Genomic DNA, 19,532 nt, shown 5'->3' with positions numbered 1-19,532 from the left:
GAGATGTGCAGGAGGCAGCTGATCGATGTTTCTCTCTCATCGATGTTTCTGACTCTCTATCTCTCTCCCTTCCTCTCTGTAAAAAATCAATAAAATATATATATATAAAAAAAGTGCTAGTACAAAGTTCTAGAACAGATCTATTTAAGTTTTCTCTGCAGTGTGACAGCAAATCAAACTGCTCCAAATCAGTGACTGATGGTATTGCCAAGGTGCAAACAAGCATCAGTGGAGGTGAAGATAGAATTATCAGAAGGGTGGAGGGTGAGAGGGAGGGGAGAGCGGGGAGGGGAGAGCCATGCCATTCTCCCAAAGCTTTGAAACAGAACAAAGCTATGAGGTGCTCTTTTCATGCTAGCGGCTAGCATCTCAAAATATGTGAACATTTTCATTTATTCACTAATGGAAAAATGTGCACTAAAAGAATACGTTACATTCTAGAACAGTGATGGCGAACCTTTTGAGCTCGGAGTGTCAGGAGTGTTAGGGTTGAAAAACCCTAACTTAACTCTGGTGCTGTGTCACATACAGAAATTTTTTGATATTTGCAACCATAGTAAAACAAAGACTTATATTTTTGATATTTATTTTATATATTTAAATGTCATTTAACAAAGAAAAATCAACCAAAAAAAATGAGTTCGCGTGTCACCTCTGACACAAGTGTCATAGGTTCGCCATCACTGCTCTAGAACAAAGATAAGCAGGTAAGTCTGGGAGACATATTCTGGCACCGAACAGCCTCTAATATGTACGTAAGCAATGTATGATCCATGCACATCTAAAAGGGATGAGAGTATGATGAGTGTGGAGGTCTAAGTGCCAACTTACATGGACAAACACTTAGCTGCTTTTATTAGTGACTAATGCTTTGGCTGGATGTCACCTCACGAAATAGAAAAACAGATTTGTCCCAAGCAATAACTTTACAGAGCCATTTTATCAGCCAAGTTAAGTTTGAATTTTAGGAAATCACTGACTAGAACTTAATAAGCAAATTTAAAGTTGCTTTCAACGACAACAAAAATTGAACAAAATATTTTCATTTTTTTCAGAATAGAGAACTAACATTCTACTAAGTCCATTAAATTTGTTAGACTGTTTTTCTTCTGAAGGTAGATTCTTGTGTTCAATAATCAATATTTAAATATCTAACTTTTAGAATTATAAAATATTTAAAACAATCCAGTTTTAATAAGTGAAATGTATGATAACTAAAACAATATTTTTCAGTTCTTTACTTTTTTAAACTTTTTTTTTTTTTTTTTTTTCAGAGATGAAGGGAGAGAGGAGAGACAGGCAGAAACATCAATGATGAGAGAGAATCATTGACCGGCTACCTCCTAGACGCCCCCTACTGGGGATCGAGCTTGCTACCCAGGCCTGTGCCCTTGACCGGAATCGAACCTGGGACCCTTCAGTCCGCAGGCCAACACTATCCACTGAGCCAAAGCAGCTATGACACAGTTATTTTCCCTGAAAAGGAAATACCCCTACCCATCCAGTCATGGCCCCAAAGGAAGTGCTGAATGGTTGCCAACGTTTTTCCTAGACCAGAGTTTCTATAACTGTGTTCTGATCCGCTTCTGTGTGCTGATCAGGCATTTACTGGAAGTAATTTAAGAGAAGCACTAGAAAACCAAAGGTTCAAAAATATTTTGTCTATGAATAAATTTAATGCTATCCTTAATAAATGTGCTCTCACTTATTTAAATAACGATACACATTTTAAAGGTCTAATAAAAAATAAACTTTAAACTTACCAAAAAATAGACATAGTACAAGTATGAACTCTTCCTGGATTCATAATTTTACATGTTTTTACATAATTTTACATGTGTGTGGGCTGTGAAACCAGAGAAGGAATTTATCTGCTGAGATGGACTCCCCATGGCCAACCAAGGGCCCAGCTTTATGAATTAAAGAGTCCAGTGGCCGTTTTCTGACAGGGGCGTCTCATGAACTCTGCATACCAGGAAGAACCTTGGCGTCCCACGCATGCCCTGCTTATTTCTGCCTTCTGAGTCAACCCTGCAGGGAACCTGGATTTGTCTTTCTACTAAAGGACTGAGACCTGCCCTGTCCAACCAGAACTGCACGATTTAGATATCTCATTTACATAAAATAAACCTAATTGAGATTATAGGAGGAAACTTTCACTTTAATGGTGGCCTCCCTTTAGTAATGGTGGGAGATACAGATACCTGAATTTGTGTCTCTTAGGCTATAGCTCCTTTTAGCTTAAATAAATGCTTTTTTATTATTTACTAGAACCCCAGTGCATGAATTTGTGCACAAGAGGGGGGTCCCTTGGCTTGGCCTGTGGGATGGGGCTGAAACTGGCTCTTCAACATCCCCCGAGGGATCCTGGATTGTGAGAGGTTACAGGCCAGGCGAAAGCACCCCACCAGTGCATGATTGGGGCTGGGGGGAGACGCGGGAGGTTAGCCAGGGAGGGACCACAGGAGGGCTCCAGGGCGTGTCTGGCCTGTCTCGTTCAGTCCCGATTGGCTGGACCACAGCAGCAAGCTAACCTACAGGTCAGAGCATCTTTCCCTGGTGGTCAGTGCACTGGTCAACCAGTCAACTGTATGACCTCTGGTGGTCAGTGCCCATCATAGCAAGCAGTTGAGTGGCCCTAGCATATCATTAGCATATTATGCTTTGATTGGTTGAATGGATGACTGAATGACTAGACATTTAGCATATTAGGCTTTTATTATATAGGATTGAAGTCTAAAGTTAATTTTGGTTGACACATATTTGCTTTCTCTCACTCTCTGTCTCTGCCTTTCTCCAAATATATATTTATCTGTGTGAAAGTATGTATTATGATATATATATATAGTGTATTATTTTAATAGGATTTATGATAAATGAGTAAGTTGCAAACATCTTGACTCTTGATGCCTCACACAGAAATATTTTCTTGTATATCTCTTAAGAATAAGGAGATTTCCTTAAAGACCACAATAAAATGTTAAATTTCAGACAATTTAATATTGATCTATTAATTATTATCTGACATATATTCCAATTTCAATTTTACCAGTTATCCCAAAGTCCTTTATAGATTTGCTTCCTCTGATCTATTCTATGACTGTGAAACATATTTAATATTATCACTTTAATCTACTTTAACCAGGAATAGTTCCAGAGTCAGCCTTTGTCTTTCAGGACATTGATGTTTTTGAGTAGTACAGGGCAGTTGTTTTTTAAAATGTCCTTCAATGTGGCTTTTCTTATAATCAGATTCAGGTTTTGTATTTTGACAGAGATATTGTATAAGTGATATTATGCCCTTTATAGATGAATTTACCTGAGGGTGTCACTTTGACTTATTGCTAAAGATATTAACTTTGACCACTTGGTTAACTAAAGTCTTGTCAGTTTTCTCTCCTAGAAAGGTGATACCCACTTTGACTTTAACAGCTTTATTGAGATATGATTCACTTAAAATTAACCAACTCAATTCAATAGTTTTTAGTATATTCACAGAGTTGCATAATCACCACAATAATTTAAAAAATTTTCATGTTCTAAAACATTTTTTAAAAATATATTTTATTGATTTTTTTACAGAGAGGAAGGGACAGGGATAGAAAGTTAGAAACATCTATGAGAGAGAAACATCGACCAGCTGCCTCCTGCACACCCCCTACTGGGGATGTGCCCGCAACCAAGGTACATGCCCTTGACCAGAATCGAACCTGGGACCCTTTAGTCCGCAGGCTGACGCTCTATCCACTGAAACAAACCGGTCAGGGCTCTAAAACGTTTTTATTTTTATTCCAGGAAGATACATCAAACCTCATTAGTAGACACTTTTCAGTCTACCCCAAAACTCCTATTCAATTTACACATGTCATACATACTGCAACTTTGATAAATGTTCTTCTTCTTTTTCATATAAAAGTAAGTTTCTAAACATTATATACTCTAATTTATCAATATTTTATTTTACTTCATCTGGATCTGAGTCATAGAAAATCTTTCCTCACATGGAGAAATTTATTCAATTTCCTAGTTGTATGTATATGATTTCATTCTTTTGAAATTAGATTTATGATTCACTTGAAATTTATTCTTGTGTATAGTGCAACAAATTTTATCTTTTTCTTTTTAAAAATATATTTTTATTGATTTCAGGGAGAAAGGGAGGAGAGATATAGAAACATCATTGATGGGAGAGAATCATTGATGGCTGCCTCCTGCACACTCCCTACTGGGGATCGATTCTGCAATCAGGGCATGTGCCCTGATTGGGAATCAAACCATGACCTCCTGGTTCATATGTTGATGCTCAACCACAGAGCTACACAGGCCAGGCACAACTTTTATCTTTTATCACCAATCACCCAATGATTGGTGATAGCATTTTTATCAAACATTAAAATTTTCATATATACATGAGCCTGGATTTTTTACTGTAAGTCACTGGTTGATCGGACCAGTCCTGTACCAGTAGCAGTATTTACTTAGAGGAATTGTAGCATTTTCAAACCCCTGGTTGGTGTAATATGCCCACGTAGTTCTTTTTCAGAAACTCTTAGCTGTTCTTTTATGTTACTTTTTTTCACATAAACTTTAGTCATCTGTTTTCAGGGGAAAAATACACAAAATAAATAGTTGTTGGTGTGTTTGTTAGACTCACTATATATTAATCAAATTACAGTAAACTAATATCTATATGATGCTGAGTTTTGCTACCTCCTATCTTTATTTGTTTGTTTTTAACCAAAGAAAGCAATGGCTTTACAGTGTGGGACTCAAGAATTTCACATAATCTTGGGCCTGCCCATGAGAATGAGTTTTACATGTGAACATCAAGTTTCATTTACATCAGTGACAAACGGGTTTTGAATATGTTTGCCAGTGCACATAATCAAGAGTCTGTGAGAAATTTTGAAAAATAATGATATTAAAAAATGACACTGAGCTGGACAAGAAAGGCTATAAAAGTAGTAAGGATGCAGAAGATTCTTACAGAGGGAATACAGAAAATTATTCCTAGAATTGATGAGGACATAGAAAACATAAGTTAAACGTATTGTTTTACTCGAGAATAAAGGGCTAGACTGATAAGATTAGGGGCCTGGAATATAAATGTTTCTAATTTGTGTAATGTGTTACCTTCCAATTTTTTTTTCAGTTGATGACATAAACCTATAATAAACTAGGAGACAATTTTACAAAACAGTGACGTGTTTCCTCAGAAACTTTTAAACAAATGTTCAGTTCTTAGTGTGTGTTTGTAGGAAGACCAAAGAAAATTCTGATTCTCCAGTTTTTAATTCTTTCTCTCAGAATGAAAGCTTTAAATTTCATCATTGTTATTGTCCCTTAGCCCCACGCCTCAAAATACTATAAATTGCAAAGCACCATAAAAAGGAACTAGTTGGCCAGAGAAGGCCATTCTAGCTTTTTATTTATGTTATCTGAAGCTGTTAGTATACAGGCTCAAACGCTTCAAGCACCCGAGAGAGTTAAGCTGGGCCATCAGGCTAATAATTCTGGGAAATATTTTTAAAAGTACTTTCTCATTTTGTTTTGTTATTGTTTATTTGTTTATTGCTTTGCTTTAATAGACATACATGTTTGTGCGAAGCTCTGAATTTTTGTGACTATGATAAGTGGAAGAGAAAGATTTAAAATGAGTTAGGAGGGAAATATAACTGTTTGGTTTACACTGAAGCAGCTATATTACTAAGGATCAAATTTAATTGTGACAAAAATGTCTAAGGATGATATAGAAATATTGGGGACTAAAAGATCTTCTTTAAATTAATTTTGATTCGCGGATGATAAATTATACTTATGGGTGGAACATCTGCCATCACTATGCTTTTAGAAAGCAATGAAATGACAGAATTAACTTCTCCTCAATCAAATTACCTATGTGATGAGTGTGAGAGGGTGGCAGAAGGAAGGGCATGTTAGTCATGTATTCATTCTAGTGAATTACTGATGCCAATTTGTAAAACTGAAAGAAGTTATATCAGTAAGAAAAGAGTGTGAAAGTATAAAAGATGTTGCCAAAATAATCATTGTGCCCAACTGTCCAACTGTCCAAAGAATGGGTAATTGCCATGTGCAGACTCTCATATACCATCTGTTGCACTTGATTTAACTTTATCACTGTCTCCCACGTAGGTGGCAAAGGGCAGGGGCAGGGAAATCTTTCATAACATTGAGTTTTTGAGGCATGGCTGATCTTTTGATTTCAGTTGCTTTAAAGATCAATGCAACCATAGACATCACTACAGATTATGAAGAAAGCCAAAGGAAGCTACAATAGAGTGAATGATATTTTTTTTATTAAAAAAGATAAACAACATGTACAGGATTAACTTAAGTAAATATTATTTTTGAGAACCTACTACTTGCCTGGCAATGGTTTTTTTACTGGGAGCAAGCACTTAAAACCTCCCTCCTAATGAAACCCCTATCCTGGTGAGCAAAAAAAGGCAGTAAATAAAGATGAAGTTTGTTTAAGTTGTACTTATTTTTTTTAAAACATATATTTTTGATTTTTTACAGAGAGGAAGAGAGAGGGATAGAGAGTTAGAAACATTGATGAGAGAGAAACATCGATCAGCTGCCTCCTGCACACCTCCTACTGGGAATGTTCCCGCAACTAAGGTACATGCCCCTGACCAGAATCGAACCCTGGACCCTTCAGTCCAAAGGCCAACACTCTATTCACTGAACCAAACCGGTTAGGGAAAGTTGTACTTATTGAACATTAATACATGGCTGGGAATTATCCTGAATAGTTTACATGCATTATCTCATTTAATACAACACCTTTGAATCAGAAAAATAACTATACTGAGGGAAAAGTGAGTATAAAAATATAATATGACCTTCACACAATAAAAAGGAAATCTATTGTTAGCTCACAATATTTAATTACAAACAACTTAAATGTGGTCTCTTGTTAATATTTTATTTTGCAGATTCAGCTTTTTATTTTCTTATTTGCATGGTTAATGTCATTACTTTGGTCTATCAATAGTGTGTTTAATACTTAAGAGAAAGCCATTATCGGTTTATGTAATTCCCATTAACCTTCCAAATAAGACATGAGGAATAATAATTTTTCTAAGTTTTCTTAAGAAATAATTGGCATATATTACTATACACGTTTAAGGTGTACAGTATTATAGTTTGATTTACATATCTTTTAAAATAATATAATAGGTTCAGCTATCACCCATCTATTCATATAGATAAAATTTTAAAGAAAAAAAAAAGAAGAAATAAAAGGAAAAAAATATTTTCTCCTAGTGGTGGGAACTCTTATGATTTACTATCCTAGCAACTTCCTATATATTATACATAAGTATTAGCTATAGTCATCATGTTGCACATTAAATCCCTAGTTAGTATTTATTTATAACAAAAAATTAGTATCTTTCCATCATCTCCCCTGCCCCTGGTAACCACAAGTATGATCTTTTTCTATAGTTTTTTGTTTGTTTCTTTGTTTTATTTTTATGGGTTGGGAATTCCATATATAATTGAGTTCATATAGTATTTGTGTGAGCTCATATAATCCTATCTAATAAAAAAGACAAGAAGGGTAATTAACCTTACCTCCACTATGCTTCCCATTGGCTAATCAGCGAGATATGCAAATTAACTGCCAACAAAGATGGTGGCCAGCAGCCATGCAGCTGAAGCAAGCAGGAGGCTTGCTTGCTCCAGTGATGGAGGAAGCCAAGGTTCCCTGCTTGCTGCAGCTCAGCTCTGAGCTCCAGAAGAAACAATGTTTCAATTATAGAAGCCAAACAAACCCCAGATACATGCTTTCAGCCAGCCCCGGCCTCAGAGCTGGAGCGAGCAGGACGGCAACAAAGTTTCAATTATAAAAGGTAAATAAATCCCAAAAGAAAAAAAAAAAGAAAAAAAGGAGAGGCTGGGAGCTTCAGTACTGGCCAGCCTGAAAACGGCCCTCAGCCCCTCACCCAGGGTGGCCAGGCACCCCAGTGTGGACCCCCACCCTGAAGGGGATGTGACCAGCTGCAAATAGCCATCATCCCCTCATCCAGGCTGGCCAGGCACCCAAGCAAGACCCCCACCCTGATCCGGACACCCTTCAGGGCAAACCAGCCGGCCCCCACCGGTGCACCAGGCCTCTATCCTATATAGTAAAAGTGTAATATGCAAAACTGACCCTAACAGCAGAAAGACTAGGAATGACTGATCACTGTAACACACACTGACCACCAGGGGTAGATGCTCAATGCAGGAGCTGCCCTCTGATGGTCAGTGCATTCCCACAGGGGAGCTCTGCTCAGCCACAAGCCAGGCTGATGGCTGCCAGTACAGTGGTGGTGGTAGGAGCCTCTCCTGCCTCCTCAATAGCGCTAAGGATATCCAACTGAAGTTTAGGTCTGCTCCCCGCTGGCAAGTGGACATCCCCCGAGGGCTGCCAGGCTGCCAGAGGGATGTCTGATTGCCATCTTAGGCCCAATCCTCCAGAGAGCAGGCCTAAGCCAGCAGGTGGTCATCCCCCAAGGTGTCCCAGACTGTGAGAGGGCACAGGCCGGGCTGAGGGAACCCTCAGTGCACAAATTTTTGTGCACAAGGCCTCTAATATATATATATATATATATATATATATATATATATATATATAGTCTCACAACTTCTTTATCCATTCATCCATTGATAGATACTTAGGTTGTTTCCTTGTCTTGGCTACTGTAAATAATGCTGCTATCACTATAAAGGTGCAGATACCTTTCTTAAGCTAATGTTTTCATCTCATTGGGATATATTCCCAGAAGTGGAATTGCTGGTTCATGTGGTAATTCTATGCATAATTTTTTTGAGGATCCTCCATACTGTTTTTCATTTAGCTGCACCAATTTACAATCTCACCAGCAGTACCCAAGGGTATACTTTTCATCATATCTAGGCCAGCATTTATTACCTCTTGTCTTTTTGAGTATAGGCATTCTAACAGGTGGGAGTGGTATATCATTGTGGTTTTAATTTGCATTTCAAAGCTCATCTATAAAGAGAAGGAAATTTACTGGGGGGAATGCTACTATGGAAGCTTGATTGACTCAGGGTGTGTTCTATTGATTTCAGCCCTGTCACTCATCTGTTCCCAATGCTGTAATCATAATCCAGCTGCGAGCCATCAGCCAGTCATATGGATAACTTAAGCCAGCAGGATTATGATGGGCAGTGTCCCTTTTTCATTTTAGTTTAACAGGTAGCAGCTTTAAATATTTGCTGGAATATTAGGCTGCATGAGAAGGCCATGAAGCTGTCATCTCTATACATCTCTGAGCATCTCAAGGCATTTTTAAATTAAAAATTATATGATTTTATAAACAGACAAGTTACTTTAGTTATGTGAAAGCCTGAAGGTCACTGAATAATGACCTCACTGACTAACTTTACAGGCTGCTGTGACCAGCACAATCCTAACCCTACCACTCTTTGTTTATGCTCATGCACAGAGCACTGTACATATTCTTTACCAGCGTGTTCCATATTTAGGTATGCTACTTTTCTCTAGGAATAAATCTTTCTTACTCTCTTATTATAGATATTGAAATGCACATGCTCTTTTGTTTAAACCAGTGACGGCGAACCTTTTGAGCTCGGAGTGTCAGCATTTTGAAAAACCCTAACTTAACTCTGGTGCTGTGTCAACGTATAGAAATTTTTTGATGTTTGCAACCATAGTAAAACAAAGATTTATATTTTTGATATTTATTTTATATATTTAAATGCCATTTAACAAAGAAAAATCAATCAAAAAAATGAGTTCGCGTGTCACCTCTGACACGCGTGTCATAGGTTCGCCATCACTGGTTTAAACAGTCTTTTAATCTTCTTTAAGTATTCACCGTTAGTTTGTTTTTCTCCATCTTACTGAAACCAAAATGGGGTGTTCAGGTCCTAGATCATTGTCTTGCAAAACCAATGAATGGATTCACAGACAAAAACAGTTAGTGAAAACAAAGTTTAGTGAGAGAAGCCAGTCCTGGAAAAGGTGCCGCTGGAGTTCCAGGAGAGTAAAAAGCAGGCCAGTGTTCAGAGCTTCTGCTCCATGTTGCAGCCTAGTATAGTTCAGTATCCAAGCTAATTAAAGTCCATTAGTCCATGTGTGGAGCCGCAGATGGCCATCAGCCACATGGGCACAGGGGAGTATATCCCCTGCCATGGGAACCCAGTGCACCAGAGAGAGAGAGAGAAAGAGAGTGAGAGCGAGAGCAGGAGAGAGAGAGAGAGAGAGAGAGAGAGAAAGAGGAAGAGCGTGCTTTTTTGTCTAGGGATTGATACATGCCTTGCAAGAGCCTGATTGGTCCTTTGAAGGAATTCTGTCTTAGTAACATCCTTTGGGTTGGTTATATGCCTCACTGCCTTGTGATTGGTTATCTGCAAACTGCCTGTAGTAGTAACAGTTTAAGCATACCCATCTTTCCCTGCTCAGATGGCTCTAGTTCTAGGTTATTTTGTCTGTCTCTGTGGTTTTTCTCAGGACAGGACAAAGTCAGCAGACCTATTCTCCCTGCATCTGCAATGCTCCACTTCCCAGCCCCATCGTCCTGTCCCTCTCTACCAAGCCCTCTTCTTCTCTCTTCATTCCCATGTAAACAAAGTAATTTTATCACTAGAGGCCCAGAGCATTGGATTCATGCACTGGTGGGATGCGTGGCCTTCGGGGATCACTTCACTGTGGGAGCGCTGCTCATCGCAGTCAGCCGAGCATCACCACCACTGTGAGAGCGCACTAACAACCAGGGGGCAGCTCCTGCATTGAGTTTCTGCCCCCTAGTGGTCAGTGCTCATCATAGCGACTGGTTGTTCTGGTCATTCCATAGTTCAGTCGCTGGGCTTTTATTATATAGGATGCAAAAGCAATGATTATTTTATCTAATATATAAATATATCTCTCAGCAGTATGCCCATTGTTTTTGCATAGTGTAATATTCTTGCAAAAATACATTTTTTGATCCAAATCAACCTAGGAGCAACAGACACAATTTAATATTCGAATCTAATCGCATTACCCCTCAATATAAAGACCAAGGAGAGATTTTTGTTGTTGTTGTTATAAATGCCACAACAGTGATATCCAAGCATATAGTGATTAATTATTGCACAGTATTGTAAAATATATGTCAGTAGTCACATTGTTACCAAGGATAATTTCCCTAGAATTTAAAATCTCTATATATGAAGAAAAAAATGCTTAATTTTGGTATTCCCTCATTTCTATTTAAGTGGCACATTCAAACTTTGCTCCTTTTTCTGCCTTCTGGTTTGCTGTCCAGAAATGACACAATGGAGGGAGGGGGGATCATAGACTATATATCCCACCAGCCCAAGGAACTGCTTCAAGGAGGAATGGATGTAAGCACTATCATCAGATAACTCTCCCACCAGAAGCATTTCAAAGAAATCATCACATCTTTTCTCTGACATAATCCACTCCTCCATTCCCTTCTCTTTTGAAATCAAGGAGGAATTTATCAGGTAACACTCAGCTATTCAGCTATTTAGCTAATCACCCATCTACTCATATAGATAAAATTTTAAAGAAAAAAGAAAGAAGAAATAAAAGGAAAAAAATATTTTCTCCTAGTGGTGGGAACTCTTAGGATTTACTCTCTTAGCAACTTCCTATATATTATAGATCAGTATTAGCTATAGTCATCATGTTGCACATTAAATACAATACCACCTATTAGCTATTCAATTTATCAGGCAATGGATGTTACAGATTGCTGTATTTGCTCAGTCCTTACGCAAAACCTCATACAGCAACTAACCACTGCACATGGAAATTAATTCTGTTTCCCAAACCTTGCAGCTGGGTTTGACTTTCATCTTCTGGTGGAGGCTGATGTCCCAGGGTTCCTTGGTTAGGCTTCTCTTTTGTTCCCTTGCTCATTGCTGTTTGTTTGGGACAACACTGCAATGGCCTCAGGAATCAAGGGTGTCTCTCTTATCTCTTGTATGCATCTAGCAAGACACTGGGCTCCCTGAGTTGCTGAGAACACTACAGTGAAATTCAAAGCCTGAAAAATAACATCCCTGTTCTTTGCACTATACAAAGCTTTCCCCTCCATGTGCTTCTTCTAATCCTTTTTGTGCCATACTAGTTCCTTCACTAGTGGTGATCGACTAAGTAACTAAATAACTACATGACGTAATTATAGAGTTTGTACATATTTAAAGACACAATTCAAGGAAAAACAAAAATTACTTCTTCAATGAAGTTCAACATAAAGGTGTTTTCCATACCACCCCTCAACACCAAGGCGGATTTAATGCTACAGTACCAGATAAAAATTAGAGAAAAGTGGACTGACATTTTGACTGATTTTTAGCTGTAACCACAGAAAACTAAACTTGGTTTTTCTGTAATAATGTGTTATATTCACTATCTTGAGCTGGAAACATATGATAGCAGTAAAAATGAAGCCTTGGGGTTTATTTAGCAATAAAATCAAGCAAGTTGTTCTGGGATTTCTTACCTGAAAGTGAGCTGGACATAAGAACACTGCATAGACCAGTGTGCCCTTACCAATAGATGCCAAAACAGCAAATAAAGGGGTTTGAACTAACTCAAGTTATAAAAATAAAAAATATATATGTGAACCACAAAATAAAATGTAATTGGAGAACTGGGCTTTTCCTGGTTCTGACTTTTAACTGCAATGCATTTATTTGGAACTATTTTTGGGTAAAACAGTTTATCCATAACCTATTGGGTTTTCATTTTCTTTACTGTGGTTCAAGGTAATTGAAATAATTTTGATCTGGAAAATTGGACTTTGATTCCTCTGAGTCAAATAAGACCCAGCACTTCTTGCCACTGAAGGACGGGAGGCCCAGGGGAGAATGAGGGTCAAATGTGGAACCAAAAACCCCTTGTCCAACAGGGGGCCTGCAACACTTCCCTCTTCCTCCATTCTCCCCTGAAGAGTTGTAGGTCAGTCAAGCAAAAGATAGCAGTTCTGTCGGGCAGCTCTGGTAGGTGTAATTGCCAAACACATGATACTGGTTTCTCATGTAACCTAGAGAAGAGACCCAAGGACTCTCTCATTTATGAATCATATATAGCTATGGGTCTTTTTGAGAATGGCCTCCCATTCATTACCAAGGGACCCATGCATTAATAATAACCAGTCACTTTAAATTGTAATGACATAGAAAATTTATTTGTTTAATATGACCTGTTCTCTTTTCTTTCCTTTTGATTCAAACTGGCCTCATCCAGAACCCTGACTCATCTGCCTCCTTCTCTCTTCCCATCACTCCCTTAAGCATCAAGCCCTCAGGACAATGAGGTTCTGGTCCACATCACATAATTTTAGGAACAAAGCCCTGGGTCTATTGACCTTAGAGACAGAGTTTCAATGAAACTAGACATAACATCTAGGTCTCAATGTATTTCAGCTCCAGGCCCAGAAAATCTGGGAAAGCAGATGGCTAACATCAGGACCAGATGCACTCACTGGTCAACTACTCCCTACACTGGCCCCACCAATCAGTAGAGACCACAACCCTGACTACAACCCTAACTCCCTCAGTCACCATGCTTAATGCATTTTCCCCTATATAACCCATTCCTTGGAAGCCATACTCACTAGGTATGAATACTAGGAACCAGAATTTCCAGAGTATATAATCAAGTGACAAGATGCCCTGTCTTATAAAACTTACAAGCTTCTTCCCTTTGAAAAATTGGGGGTGAGGTGGGTTGATTTTTATATGTAAATATCCTATATAATAAAGGAGAAACATGTAAATTGACCATTCCTCCACTATGCTCACCAGCCAATCAGGAATGAGTATGCAAATTAACCCAACAAAGATGGGGTTAATTTGCATGCACAGGTGCCAGGCGGAGAGCAGAGTGGGAGAGCTGGCGGCTTTGAGGACTTGGCAGAGTGCGAGGCCATGGGACAGAGACAGAGCAGGAAGGGAAAACCAAGAGTGTGGGGAGCACCAGGACTGGAAGCAGAAGCCCAGAGCATGGGGAGCACCAGGAATGCTGGGAATCATAGTTCTGGTGGCAGATGGACCTCCTAGACCAGCAGTTCTCAACCTGTGGGTCGCTACCCCTTTGGTGGTCGAACGACCCTTTCACATGGGGTCGTCTAAGACCATCCTGCATATCAGATATTTACATTATGATTCATAACTGTAGCAACATTACAGTTATGCAATGAAAATAATTTTATGGTTGGGTCACAACATGAAGAACTGTATTTAAAAGGCCAGAAGGTTGAGAACCACTGTCCTAGACACTAGAGCCGTGGTTCTCAACCTTCCTAATGCTGCGACTCTTTAATACAGTTCCTCATGTTGTGGTGAGTCATAACCATAAAATTATTTTTGTTGCTACTTCAGACTGTAATTTTGCTACTGTTATGAATCGTAATGTAAATATCTGATATGCAGAATGTATTTTCAAGGGTCGCGACCCACAGGTTGAGAACCACTGCACTAGAGCAAAGTGAGCCTGGAGCAAGTTACTGTTGCGGTGGGGGATGGAGGGAAGGCAAAGGTGAGAGACATAAGTAAAATCAGAGTGTCTAGGAAAAATTAAAGGGAAGATATCCTAAAACTTCCAGGAAATCTCCACCAATGAAGCAAAGAAAAAAAAATGCCACTATTATTCTGTGAGCAACAAACCAAACTGAGTTGGGTGTGGGGAATTGATATAGGGTTGAGCCTCGGACTGACCTGCTGGCAAAGTCACAAACAAGTCCCAGCTTAGAGGGCTCAACCCTATATCGGTTCCCCACAGTTGGGGTCTCAGACAATTCGCTCATATAACTGCAAAGACAGACAGAAACTCCCAGATTGGAGAGGGCTCCCCTGAGGACTCCCAGATTGGAGAGGGCTCCCCTGAGGACTCCCAGATTGGAGAGGGTGCAGGTTGGGTTGAGGGACCTCCACATCCCCCAGTGAATGAATTTCATGCACCAGGCCTCTAGTCTATATATATAAAAGGCTAATATACTAAGTGTTTAATCATCAAACTGGTCACTATGGCACATACTGACCACCAGGGGCCAGACGCTCAAAGTAGGAGCTGCTGAGCTGCAGTGACTTGGCAGCAGCAATTCTTGGGTCACGCACCCTGAAACCAGAGAGGAGGGAGCCTGATTCCTCGCAGGGCTGTGCAATTCCACCTTGGGCCATGGGTTATGTTGTTGCTGGGGCACTGTCTGTCCCAATCTAGTTTACTGCACACTTGTGTTCCTGTTCCACACCCTGTACGACAGCAACTTTGCAGAGTGCCCTCTCACACTCTGGGGCCCCTCGGGGGATGTGAGAGAGCCAGCTTTGGCCCAATTCCCACAGGCCAGATCGAGGGACCCCACTCACTCCACAGACACTGGGGAGGGGCCTCGGGAGGTTGGCTCCAGGGCTTGTCCGTCCTGTCTCGCCCAGTCCCGCCCCGCCGGGCACCTTCTAATTAATTTCCTTTCAATGTGCATGAATCCATGCACTGGGTCACTAGTTATGTTATAAAGTTATACATGAATGTGTCTTGAGGAGCATTTACACTTTTTATTTATTAAAAGAGGTGAAAGCCTCTGATTCTTTGATCAGTATAGGGAAAACTTCATGGTTTTTTGAAGCATTTCTTCTGAATACTCTGATTACAAATCCTTGTCAGATGGAGACAGAGTTAAGGTGTCCTCATAGGAAAAGTCTGTGAAGACAAATTCATTTTTAAGACCTAGGTGATTACAACATAGTGATACAGCTACCAGGAGAGTCCCCAAAGCAATGACAATTAAAGACTTTCTGAGAGTCGTGAGGAGGAATCAAGTCTAAATTAGGCTAACACTATCTCTGGGCTCACATGAGGATCTTGGAAACAGCATAGTGATGTAGCAAGAGATTATAACTTCCTTTTGAATTAAATAAAAAATATAAACATTAATGAGAATAACCAATGACCAACTTTGTGTATATATGTGTGTGTTTGAGGAAACTATAAACTTGTAGGTGAAAAGCAAAGTTAAAACAATGACAAAACTAAGTCATACCATATTATGTTTAGTGCTTTCAGAAGTCAGAGATTATCTAATGCTTAAATATAAAAGACATGCCCTGCTCAATCAATATAATTTGAAACTGTATTTTTTAAACCAAAGGATATCTGATTTGATGTAATTAACCTGAGTTAAGATGTGTTCAAGGGTAGAGCAAAGTCATAGAGAGTAATTAGGAACAAAGTATTAATTATTACATGTATTTTTATTTTATTGCTTAAAATATTACTAAGAGTGGTACATATGTCTCCTTTTTTTCTCCCTTGACCTTCCCCTTATTTTGATTCAAAAGAAAGATTTATATGATTTTGTAATATAAAGATTTCCAAGGGAAGAGAATATTATTTGTCTGCACCTACATACCTCTCAGACCATAGTCAAGTATTCAGTAAAGGTAATTAAAGAAATGAGATCAATAAGTGAAGGAAGGAGACATTCATGCTGTGGGTCAAGGAGGCACTTCTCCTTTCTTTCTCATCCTTCTTACTTTAGCTCCTCTCCTATCTTCCTTGTCTACAATGGAAAATCTCTCCTGAAAACCTTCCACCCATCCCAGATGTAAATGCTTACTTTCCAATGAGATTCAGAACTTACATGGAGCAGTAATGCTAGGATATAATGTTATTGGCATAATTAGCTAGTTAATATTAATAAAATAAGACAGCAAGGAGAGGCCAGACATTATAATCATGGTCATCTGGGCAGCTTTACCAGGAAGTTGCAGTTCTGCTCCCCAGGGAACCACCAGCCCATTCCCTGCAGACCAATAGGGGAAGAGATAGCAGAAAAGGGGAGATGTGCACATGCCCAGTGAAGTCAGAGTGATGGAGGGGAGGTGCTTGCCTGCCAATCTGGTCTGGGAATCAATGGATTGACTAGGGGGTGGGCCCCATCCAAAGCATGCAAAATCTAAGCTCCTGGTTAACATCCCCAAAGAGTTCCCTCCATTTGGTTGTTCCTCACCTAATCTTCGTGACTCAAACCTGCCTGAGCATTCAGGTGTGTGTTCCCCTTGGCCGTGAGGCCTTCAGCAGCCTCATGGCCCATAGCTGTGCAGATCCCACTCACACTGGACTGAACCTGGGGACACAAGCTAAGCTAGCCAGATGCTGGACTGGACTGCACTTTAATACGGAACAGAAATTCTGGGCAGTGGCCTTCATTCTGGCCTTGCTGGAGACAAGATTGGACTTCTTCCATGGCAGGATGGACAAAGATGGGAACTTGGAGGGAAACCCCATTAATTTTACATCATCAATAAAGCTTTCTATGAAACCCCATCCTTCCATGATGGCCTCAGGAAATGATTTTCCTCACAGCACCCCAAGAACTACTTCAACCAACAATAATAGTAGTCTAAAGAGCAACAGGAGGAGGATGCAAAAAGCTGACAGGAGAACTTCCTGCCTGAAAGTAAGAGAGAACACACAAGTTTGGGCAGAAGGAGGTGCCTACCACCCCAAATAACCAGAGGGACAGAATGTGGTAAGGACAAGAATATGATTCATGGTGGTTGGGAGGAAAAGGAATCCTCTTATCAAGAATATAGCCTCAGGAGGAGAAGGATATGTTTTCTTTCAGTGAAGATAAAATGTACAAGAAGTAGGTAGAAGCTAACAAGATGTCTTCCTGGGAATGTCTGTATCCATGCTGTTAAAGGGATCAGAGATGGCTTTTTCTGGGTATCAGAGATAGCTTCTCTCCGACTTTTCCACCCAAGGTCAGTTTCCTAATCAATTTTCATGTCACTCCTACTCCTTTTGCATGTTTTTAAGAAATTTGTGAATGTAAGAGCAGTCAAGGATTCTTGAGATTCTCTAAAGCATATAGGTGGGAAAACTGAGGCTCAGGTCAAATACATGTCTATTGTCACTAGAGACAGTTGTTTATAGAAATTTACAGCACAATCAGGATTGTCTAATTCTTATTTTAATTTTCTTTCTAACGTACCATTTATTTTCTTCTTCTTCTGAGGATATTGTGTGTATATGCATCTGCATGTTTCATTTGTCTACTGTGTATATGTTAACAGTTACCACTTATATAAAAAAAAAGAATTACTGCATAAAGCATAGAAAAGCTTCTAAGATGTGCTCTTAAGGTTAATATAATTGCTAAACTGCTCAAAGGAATTTTAATTTACCCTTTAACAATATATTTGCATCAGTCATTCTCCTTGGAGCAGTACTGTCCAATATAAATATGAGGCACACATATAATTTTCAATATTCTAGTGATACCAAATTTTTGGACTGGAACCTGGATTCTTTGTCTGCCGGAATCGAAGAATGAGTCCACGGACAGAAAGTGGTATAGCAAAGGTGGAGATTTATTGAAGAACAAGTACAGACTCCCACGCGGGGAGAGGGAAGAGTCCCACAGAATGGACTCCCATGTAGGGAGGGGGAAAGGGAACCCTTGAGTTCCTTTTCTCTATGGTTTATAAAGGCTGCAGATCCTGGTGCCTTGATATCCCCTCTGATTGGTCAGTATCCCCTTCTGATTTGGTCACTATAACAACCCTTGAGCTCAAAGGTCAAACCTCACATGGGACTGTTGTAATGTACCCCGCGAAACACAGAAGGATGCCTCAAGAAGTCAAATTAAAGAGTCACATTTATTGCAATCTGGGACTATGAGGGGCCATTCCCCAAATCTCATAGTGATAAGATGGTGGCAAAACCAGACTTATATAGGCAAAGATCACAAAGGTATTGATTATATCTCAAGGTTTGGAATGAGGAACCTGGTTTGCAAAAAAGCAGTTTACCGAAGCAGAATTAAGCATGTTAATTATAGTTTTGGGTCTTGGGGTCACTGAATTGACAGAAACACCTTATCTAGAGCCCTCTGGTCTTGAGACCACTGAGTTGCCAGGAACTCATTATCTAGAGCCATCGAGGTAATTTAGAGTAATTGCGCTGTCCTGGTCTTGGGACCACTGAGTCAACTGGAACACATTATCTGTGGCCACTAAAACAATTTAGGGTAATTGTGCTGTTCTGTTTCCCAGGTACAGAAGAATGTGCTTTCTAAAACCAGTAAGATAACAATAAATGAGATAGTCATTCAATCGAATGGGATGATGTATACAATTCAGAAAATCAAAATAACTTTTCTATTGTTAAGCCAAACAGCAAGGTTAGAGTTAAACTACAGTTTCTATCTGAGATGGTTGCTACCATACTTCAGGACATGTGAGGCCCTCCTCCCTCATTGTTCTCCTATTCCTTCTGGGCTTTCTTCCTCCTTCTTTTCCATGGACCCCAATTCTAAAAAATCCCTAAGCCTGCCTATGCTCCCCCGAAATTCCTGCTTCACTAGGACTTACATTAAAAAAATTAAAAAAATAAGTAAAATTAATTTAATAATATATTTTATTTAATTCAATATACCCCAAATATTATCATTTCAACCTGTATTCAATTAAATTATTGTTGGGACTTTTACATTATTTTTTTTTCAAAATGTCTTCCAAAC

The sequence above is a fragment of the Myotis myotis genome, unplaced genomic scaffold (assembly GCF_014108235.1).
Source record: "Myotis myotis isolate mMyoMyo1 unplaced genomic scaffold, mMyoMyo1.p scaffold_m19_p_10, whole genome shotgun sequence".
Lineage (NCBI taxonomy): Eukaryota > Metazoa > Chordata > Mammalia > Chiroptera > Vespertilionidae > Myotis > Myotis myotis.
The sequence above is the reverse complement of the archived record's forward strand: the minus strand, read 5'-3'. Positions refer to the sequence as shown.